At 38.2% G+C, this 8766-nt stretch overlaps 1 pseudogene; it reads right to left on the bottom strand.

Annotated features, from left to right (window-relative positions):
- Positions 1–1557: 1557 nt before the first annotated feature.
- Positions 1558–8487, bottom strand: LOC149217945 (putative methyltransferase PMT6 pseudogene; annotated as a pseudogene).
- Positions 8488–8766: the final 279 nt, after the last annotated feature.

Genomic DNA, 8766 nt, shown 5'->3' on the forward strand with positions numbered 1-8766 from the left:
TGCTTATATATTTCATCATTTTCTCAATTTTTGCATATTTGAATTAGAAGATATGGCCTCATTTTTACAATTTATCCATGGCATTTCAGCTATGAGCAGCTTCCCGGTTTCAACATCGATCAGATCCATATTTTCATGGGTCTACATTTGTCAAAACGTTTGCTGGACGATTCCATTAAATGTAAGAAGTTTAGGGTGTCTGTGTGTCATCCTTTAAATGTTGTTTATTCGCTCAATCATCCAAGCTTTTCAATCTTTAGCTTGTAAAATTCATTTTTCATTATGATGAAACATGGGAGGTTAGAGAATGCCAGCTTATTTTATTCTTTTGTTATTAGGTTAGAGAGTGCCCGCTTATTTTATTCTTTTGTTATGAGTTGTTTGAATGCTGACTGGCATTGATATGTTCGAATTTCTATCTTTGTTTTGTCGATTTAGGAAATTTTGATGTTTGGAATCCATTTACACTATTTTGGTGTTTGAATCCATTTACAATAGTCTTACCCGTTTCGCAATCTGTCTCCGAAATAGTCGCAGAACTATATTAGAATATCACGAAATTTTTGGCTCGGCTTCAACTGATTTGCGAGACTCTCGTCTCCTGTGTCTACTGGGAGTTTTTCGCTGTCGGAGGCCAGGGACCTCGGCTGAGTGGCATGTAATGGTAGCCTTCCGGTCGTTAACAAGTCTCTCTTTTTTTTCGGTCTCCAGGCTTTGACTTGCTGCAAACCCGATTCCCAGTGCCTCACTGTCCTCTCCTTGGCACAATTTTCTCTAATCTCACGTGGTTTTGACAATGAATGTGAGGAAATCTCCACAGACCAAAGTGATGAACAAATTTACAAAATACAGCTTTAAACCATTGAAACCATACTGTTAGTGCGTAAATAAATTTGGTTAGTTCATAGAAAACTTGTCAATTTTAAGTATAAAAATTGATGTTATTAATGAATTCATTAAGAAGGTGAAACACTTGTAAAAATAACTTTAAATTTAATTTTGGAATATAAAACTATATAGATGTAAATATTTTGCTAAATGAAGATTAATATTTTTTATTTTTATCTTTTTAATGGAAATGAGTTATTTGATTATAAATTGGAAATAAATCAATTTTGATAACAATCACTTAACATATATATATAAAAGTAAGTATAAGCGTTGTTTTTTTTTTTTTTAAATATAAAGTAGTGTTTTTTTCTTTAAAATAAATAAATATGGTAGTTTTTATTGTTATATTTTTTTGTAAGCATGGTATTACTCATTCAGTTTTGCTTTTGACTATTTATTAATTTATTTTTGACCAAAAATGTATGTCCATTATTCATAGTTTAACGTTGGGAATTCAATTTTTGTTATTTTTTACTATTATTTAAACTTATTTATTTGTAACGTGATTGGTTGATGCGGGTTGGAATTTGACAGGAAAAATACCCATCATAAACTTTCATTCATGATGTGCTTTTAAATTTAAAAAATGTATTTTTGACGGACCATGTTTATTTGAAAACGTCATAAGTATATGTGCTAGCATTAATATCCCACGGACAAGATCTATCAATGCTTAATACCCTGTTGAAGGACAACTTCCAACATCTTTTGACAAATTAGTAGTTGGTCTCCTCCATTTCCAACACCTTCCAAATTATATACTTTTGCATCCCAGAGAAACTTGGGTGCAATATCTGCCACTTTTGAGATTATGGTTGAGTCATCTCAGATGATGAAAAATCCTAGTGGGCGAAGAATGTGATCCACCTCCAGTTTAATGTCTTCTATTTGGCAACCTCTACCATCACCTTTGTAGTATGAAAACAATTGGAATGCATGAACCAAATCATATGTACGTGGATAAGTAGAAAATGGATTACATTGATCATGAAAAGATCCAATCAAGCCTTTGTCATAGATAGTAGGTAAAGTATTCCTTGAGCTTGGAGGAATTATATTCATCACCCAAACTGGTTTTGTGCTTAAACCAGCAGCAAATCCGCCATAGAAAGAGATCATATCCATTACATTTCGAATATCATATTTACTAACATTCATAAGTGTCCAATATTCATTGACTTGCCTCTGCCAAAATGTTGTGTCTGCACTAAAATTTTCAACAGTGATCCCTATTTTCTCATGTCATTTAGGGAAGATTGATAAACACTTCAGCAATGGAGGAAGTTGTCGAGTGTTCTCTACTTCTGGACTTAAAGTTAGAGAAACCTGTAATGGTTTCTTCCATGACAATTATGTAATGGTTTATGTGATCATGTGCCTCATCACATAAAACCAAGCTTTTGTATTTTTCTTTCTCTAGTTGGCATGCCTTATCTCCTGGCTTGAACCAAATTGCTATTTGAACTTGACGAGCAATAAGATTCCCACATGTTCAAGTTGTCAGACATCAACTTCTCCCATTGATGGGGATAATCTTTATCCTTCTTGTAAGCAGGAGGTGCAGAATAAACAAAGTAACCACTAGCTCTCAAAAGGCGATCCACTTCTTTCAGCAGAACACCATCATTTTCATGCCAATCAACATGACAACGTGAACAATGGACCATTTCAAATGAATTTCTTGGATAAGCTAGTTGTGTTGTACCAAGAACTGTAATCATGGCACCAATTCCTCGTTCAATAGAAAATTGAATCTGATTCTCATGCCCATCCTTTGTGTAGGTTTTAACCCCATACAGAAATTACCTGCATACGAATTCTAAAACACAGAAAATAAACAATGTGAGAGCATAACAAATAAAACACATATACACAGAGATTTTCCCCTGTATCCCAAAACCGGGACTACCAGCTTGATTTTTCATTATGTTCCTTTTAATGTTACAATACATATTTATACATGCCGAAGCATCCAATACCATGGACCAAAAACCATCGTGTCCAAAACCATCGACCGAAAACCATCGCGTCCAAAACCATGTGTGAAAATCATGCACAAAACCATAGGTGGGTCCGCCCAACCTAACATAGGTTCCAAAACCAAAATTTTCTAGGGCGCTACCTTGGACCCCACAGAGTGGGGTTACTTGCACCCCTCAAACCCTCTGTGACTCCCCCCGCTACGCAATCGGCGCAACGAAAGGGGGGGGGGGGTTCGCCCCCCTCCTAAACCCTCAGTTAACTACGTGGGCTAGTCGTGGAAAGAATATAACACAACCCAACATTCTCCCACTTGTTGTTTTCTTTCCACATGGGGCCACAAGAGAGCTTAGTCATTTATCCAGCCCTATAACGCCCATTGTTTCTCTACACCAAGAGAACTTCTCAGAGCTCACAGATTTTGTTAATGCATCTGCAGTATTCTTCAAACTGTCCACCTTTACTAGCAACACCTTTTGGTCTTCTATCATATCTCTCACAAAGTGATACTGAACATCAATGTGCTTTTTCTTTGAATGATATGCAGGGTTCTTTGCCAAGAAAATTTCACTTTGGCTGTCACAGTCTATCCTTATATATCCATGTACTAACCCCATACTTGAACACAATATCTGCAACCAAATTGATTCCTTGCTTGCATGAGTGGCTGTCATGTATTCTGCCTCTGTAGTTGATAGTGCCACTACAGATTGTTTCTTACTCATCCAACTGACTGCACCTCCAAATAGGTTAAACACATACCCACTTGTAGATATTCTCTAATCCAAATCTCCAGCTCAGTCTGTATCAACAAAGCCACGAATATCCAACACTCTATCCAATCCTAGTCTTCCTTGATAGCACAAACCATAATCACCAGTGCCACACAAATACCTGAAAACCCGCTTGACTGTTGTCTAATGCTCCTTTCCTTGTTTTGACATAAACCTGCTCAATACTCCCACTGCATGTGCAATGTTTGGTCTAGTACAAACCATTTTATACATCAGGCTACCGACTGCACTTGCATATGGAACACGGGACATGTCCTCTTCCTATTCTTGTGTCTTGGGACACTGTTCAACAGATAACTTTACACCTACAAGAATAGGAACCTTCACCGGTTTACTATCTTGCATATTAAATCTCTACAATATTGTCTCAACATACTTCCTCTGGTTTAACCATAGCTTCCTCTTTGCCCGATCTCTTTTAATTTCCATGCCCAAAATATAGTTTGTAGCACCAAGATCTTTCATGTCGAATTTGGAGGACAATTGGGTCTTCAAATCCTGGATAATTTCTTTGTCATTTCCAACTAGAAACATATCATCCACATACAAGACCAAATAAATAACATGGTCACAAATTAATTTAAAATACACACAGTGATCTACTTTGCTTCTAGTGAACCCAAGTCCCCGTATAAATGTATCAAATTTCTGATACCACATCCTTGGTGATTGTTTTAACCCATACAAAGACTTCTTTAACTTACATACCAGTTCTTTATTACCCTTCACTACAAAGCCTTCAGGTTGCTTCATGTACAGATCTCCTCTTCCAGATCCCCATGAAGAAATGTTGTCTTCACATCCATCTGTTCTACCTCAAAATCAAAAGCAGTAGAAACAAATAAAAGTAATCTAATAGAAGCTACCTTGGCAACAGGAGAAAAGATATCACCAAAATCAATTCCTGGCACCTGGGAAAAACCTTTTGCTACCAATCGAGCTTTGTATTTCTCCACCTTTCCTTCTTCATTTGTCTTCTTCTTGAACACCCATTTGCTACCAATGGGTTTCCTTCCAGCCGGCAACTCCACCAGATCCCAAGCCTCATTTTTGTGCAAAGATGCCATTTCATCAACCATGGCCTCTTTCCAGAGTTTTCCATGCTCTGAATCTACTACTTCCTTCACAGTTCTGGGATCATCATCAATAATAGATAAAGCAAAATTTGCACAGAAAGCAGATGGACTATACCTTTCTGGCTGCCTTCTTTCTCGAACTGATCTTCTCACACCCGAAATTTGTGGCTCTTCAACTTCTGATTCCTCCTCTGCTGTAGAGTCTGATTCTTCCTCCTTTAGCTCAAACTCTATCTTCTTAGGTTCCTTTGGTTGGGCTTCATGTTTAATAACATCTTTCACCTCTCTGAACACCACATCTCGGCTATACACAACCTTCCTTGTTACTAGGTTCCAAAGCTTATAACCCTTTAAACCATCCTTATACCCAATAAAGATGCACTTTTCAGATTTACTATCCAACTTGGTGTATTTCTCCTTTGGAACATGTACATATGCATCACATCCAAATACCCTTAGATGTGAAAGAGAGGGTTTCTTACCAGTCCATACCTCTTGTGGAGTCTTATCCTCTAATGCTGATGAAGGTGATCTATTGACCAGGTAACATGCTGTCTCCACTACCTCTACCCAAAATTCCTGTCCTAACTCGACACCACTGAGCATGCTTCTTGCCCTTTCCATCAACGTCTTGTTCATTCTTTATGCAACTCCATTTTGCTGAGGTGTATATGGAGTAGTATTATGTCGTGCTATACCACAGTTCTTACAGAATTCTTCAAATTCCTTACTGCAAAACTCTCCACCGTTATCTGTCCTCAACACCTTTATCTTCTTCTTTGTCTAGTTTTCCACCAGAGCCTTAAATTCTTTAAACCTGTCAAAGACTTCAGATTTCTTCTTAAGGAAATATATCCATGTATTCCTTGATAAGTCATCTATAAATTATACATAGTACACAGACTTACCCAATGATGAAACCTTCACAGGTCCAAACACATCACTCTGCACAAGCTCTAATATCTGTTTCGCCCTCTTACCATTAGAGGGGAAACTCACCCGATTATGCTTCCCATATACACAATTTTCATAGAAATCAATCCAGAGAGCTATTACTCATACCTTCTACCATACCTTTACCATGAAGTATTTGAAGGCCCTTCTCTCCAATATGTCCAAGCCTTTGATGCCACAACATGGCCTTCTCTCCAGAGACCACTAGATGTTTTGCTCCACTTTCAGGAACCACAAAGTTGTTGCACCCATCAACAACAGTGCTACCTTGCAGCTTGCACAGAGTTCCAATTCGAACTCCCCACATCAATACCATTGCTCCCCAAACCATATTGCAGGTATCCTTCTCGAACACTATTTTTACACCTGCTTCATCCCGCTTGCTTACAGAAATCAGATTTCTGGCCAATGCAGGAATATGTAGAACACCTGGAAGTGTTCTAATCCTTCCACCTTGCAACTTCAACTTTACTTTTCCGCGACCAACGATTCTAGCCTTCCTATCATCCCCTAAGAAGACATCACCACCGTCATATTTCTCATACTCACAGAACCACTCTCTATGGGGAGTGAAGTGAAAGGATGCACCTGAGTCAATCATCCATGCCTCATGATCTACATGTATACTGTGTACTTGAAGAAGACAAGTACACATCCCCACCTTCATCTAAGGTGGTTTTCACCTCTGCAAAAGGAGCATCATCAGATCCCTTTCCTTTGTTAGGAGATTTAGATTTACAGTCCCTTTTGTAGTTCCCTTCCTTTCCGCATTTCCAGCACACAACCTTTACAAGTTTTCCTAGAGATTTAGATCTCCCTTTAGATTTAGATCTCCCTTTAGATTTAGATCTCCCACTCGATGACTTATTTTTGTTTTTTTTCTGGGACCATCCTTGTACAGACAAGGCATCACCATTCTGGCTCTCCATATTTTTCCGTCTCATCTCCTATGTCAGCAAGGATGTGACTATTTCATCAAACTGAAAGGCAGTTGCATTGCTACCTATTGCAATAACCAGACTATCCCATGAATCTGGTAGAGAACACAACAAACTGATGCACTTATCTTCATCTAAAATTTTAATATCAACAGATGCTAACTGACTTACCACAGTATTAAATGCATTCAGATGCTTTGTCACCAAGTCTCCATCTTTCATCCTCAGGTTATACAGCTTTTTCTACAGGAACAGTTTATTCACTAGAGACTTAGATTGGTACAAAGTCCATAACTTGTCCCACAAAGCCTTCACCGTAGCTTCCCCTGATACATTCAGCAATACTGAATCTGAGACACACAATGTTATTGTGCTCTTTGCCTTTCGATCCAACTTCTACCATTCTTCATCGGATACTCTCGTTGGTTTAGTACCCAGATCTACTGCGATCCACTAATCTTTATCCACCAACAGATCCTCCATCTTGAGTTTCCACAACTCAAAACTCTGACCATTAAATTTCTCGATCTCTATCTTTCCACTGCTCGCCATCTTCTTTCACCACTAGAATTGATCTCACAAATATCCCGCTGAACAGGTTCTACCACAGGCCTGAGCGAAACCCATTAGCAACAAAGGCATCCCCTTGAAGCCAAAAACGGCGCTGATACCAAATGTAGGTTTTAACCCTGTACAGAAATTACCTGCATACGAATTCTAAAACACAGAAAATAAACAATGTGAGAGCATAACACATAAAACACATATACACAGAGATTTTCCCCTGTATCCAAAACCAGGACTACCAACTTGATTTTTCATTATGTTCCTTTCAATGTTACAATACATATTTATACATGTCGAAGCATCCAATACCATGGACCGAAAACCATCGCGTACAAAACCATGTGCAAAAATTATGCACAAAACCATATGTGGGTATGCCCAACCTCACGTAGATTCCAAAACCAAAAAAAATTTGGGCGCTGCCCCGAACCCCATAGAGTGGGGTTACCTACACTTCTCAAACCCCCTGTGACTCCCCCCACTACATAATCGACGCAACAAAGGGGGGAGCTCCGCCCCCCTCCTAACCCCCCAGTTAATTACGTGGGCTAGTCGTGGAAAGAATATAACACAACCCAACACTTTGGATCAAATGGTATTGTTTGTATACCCAGTGGAAGTAGATAAGATGAAAAACTTGCAAAACCACAGCCAACATCAAGAAATTGCACCACTCTTGTGGCTCGTAAATCCCCTATTCCATTAGTTATCATGTTTCCCAACCTTTGGATGTACTTTGAAGCTCCATGCTTGAAATGAGTACCACCACCTGGGAACCACCATAGTTTACCTTGCTTATGCACCCAATTTTTCCCACCTTTGGCTTTCTGCTAGATGTGAGTGGTTCATATTGCTTCACCACACATAATATTTACTAATTGGCCATTTTATTGGGATCTTGTATTATTTGGAAGGAGGTATTAAACAGAAAGGTTGTTCCTCAAGTGGAGAGGACAAATTTCTTTCAAAATTCACTCTTCGAGAATAATTCAAAATTTTCAGAGTGTTGATATACTTTAAATCATGACAAGGAACATACTCAATATAATTCAATGAGAAAACATTCATTCCTTCTACAGGTATCTTTAGCACATCAGCTCTAAAATTGAGAACCACCTTGTTACTTAACCACTGCTTCCTAGTTGAGATCAATGGTGCTTGCATATAGATCACATGCTTGGTGCCAAATAATGTTCCAACAAAAAAAGTAACTATCATCAATGTGAAATCCAGCATGACCACCTTCCCTGATTGCACATCTAACATGGAGGAAAGTGAAAAGCCCATATTTAGATGCAAACATTAACAAGATGAAACATGTTAGCTAGCCACATATAAACCCATCTTTTCACTAGACTATTTTGCACCTTATCACACAAGAATTAATCTACCAATTTTAGTTGAAGGCAACTGAATTAGTGAAATCCCTTCAAAACAAGTCAAATGGCCTTAGAACTTGTAGATTTGAATAAAAATCATTCAAATACGAGAGAGGGGTTTCTAGAGAGAGAATATTGGAATTTATCAAGGAGATTCCATAGTCAAAAAGCACAAATTTAATAATAT

This window comes from Pinus tabuliformis, chromosome 1_1 (genome assembly GCF_031772625.1).
Source record: "Pinus tabuliformis cultivar Carrire ecotype Pingquan chromosome 1_1, CPIR1, whole genome shotgun sequence".
NCBI lineage: Eukaryota > Viridiplantae > Streptophyta > Pinopsida > Pinales > Pinaceae > Pinus > Pinus tabuliformis.